This window comes from Elephantulus edwardii, unplaced genomic scaffold (assembly GCF_000299155.1).
Source record: "Elephantulus edwardii isolate Elephantulus edwardi_28Jun2011 unplaced genomic scaffold, EleEdw1.0 scaffold00573, whole genome shotgun sequence".
NCBI classification, from domain to species: Eukaryota; Metazoa; Chordata; class Mammalia; order Macroscelidea; family Macroscelididae; genus Elephantulus; species Elephantulus edwardii.
The window spans coordinates 107,339-108,400 of NW_006400323.1; the positions used below are offsets into that span (position 1 = coordinate 107,339).

The 1,062-nt window shown below is 37.3% G+C and overlaps 1 protein-coding gene across 1 annotated transcript in view; it reads right to left on the minus strand.

Moving 5' to 3' along the window:
• LOC102877009 (zinc finger protein 331-like) overlaps window positions 1-1,062 on the minus strand; it is a 63,995-nt gene that overhangs the window by 58,094 nt on the left and 4,839 nt on the right. The window lies entirely within an intron of this gene.

Below are 1,062 nucleotides of genomic sequence, written 5' to 3' on the forward strand. Positions count from 1 at the left end.
GATTTCACATGCAAGCAAGACTCTGCAGAAGATTATCCAAAAATGACTGGAAAAGCACATCAGCAGAGAACTGCCAGAACTCCAGGCTGGGTTTAGAAGGGGTCATGGAACTAGGGATATTGTAGCTGATGTTAGATGGATCTTAGCTGAAAGCAGGAAATACCAGAAGAATGTCTATCTGTGCTTCATTGACTCTGCAAAGGCACTTGACTGTGTGGATCATAACAAACTATGGCTGACTCTGAACAGATACAGAAACCTTAAAACTATATAAACTCAAAGGTGTGAGAATGAGATCAGCATTAAACATGCATAAAGATATTGGATTATTCGTTCATTACAACAACTAAAACTCACCAGGACTTGAGAAAAGCAATAAAGTTTATAAACTAAGAGGCATAAGACAGGCACAAAAGGACAAATATCCTTTGACTCCACTTACAGTAAACATGAGATAAAGGCAAATGTCTCTATGGGATAAGAAGAAGATGGAAAATTAATACTTGAGATGGAACACTTTAGTCAGATAGTGACAAAACTACTTGAAAAGCAATAGTAATTTTAGTTCCATTACATGGTCAAAATAAAGATACTGATCGATATTTGTAAAAGTGGATGGAAATGCAGGGGGCTCTGGCGGCCTAGTGGCAAAAAGCTGCACTGCCATCCCAGAGACGTGTGGTTTGAGTCCACCAGATGGTCTGCTGGAGAAGGAGGGGCAATGACCTCCTCCAATAACAGTCAGATCTGATTTGACGGCACACACACACACACAAAATAATAAAATAAAATAAAAATTTAAAAAAGTGGATGGAAATGCAAAAAGTCTGCTTGGTAACTATGCCGAAAGTAAAATTTTAAAAGGATAATGTAAAAGAAAACGATCATAAAACAGAAAAACAGACATAAAAATAAGAGAAAGTGGCAATTTAATGAAAGGAGAGCTAGAGATGTACAGAGTATTCATTTCAAAGATTTCCTAACTAACTTGGAGTGTCCTCATTTAAAAGAAGGGATAAACCAAAATCACTTCAGCAACTTCTCTAGGGAAGGGAGGAATTA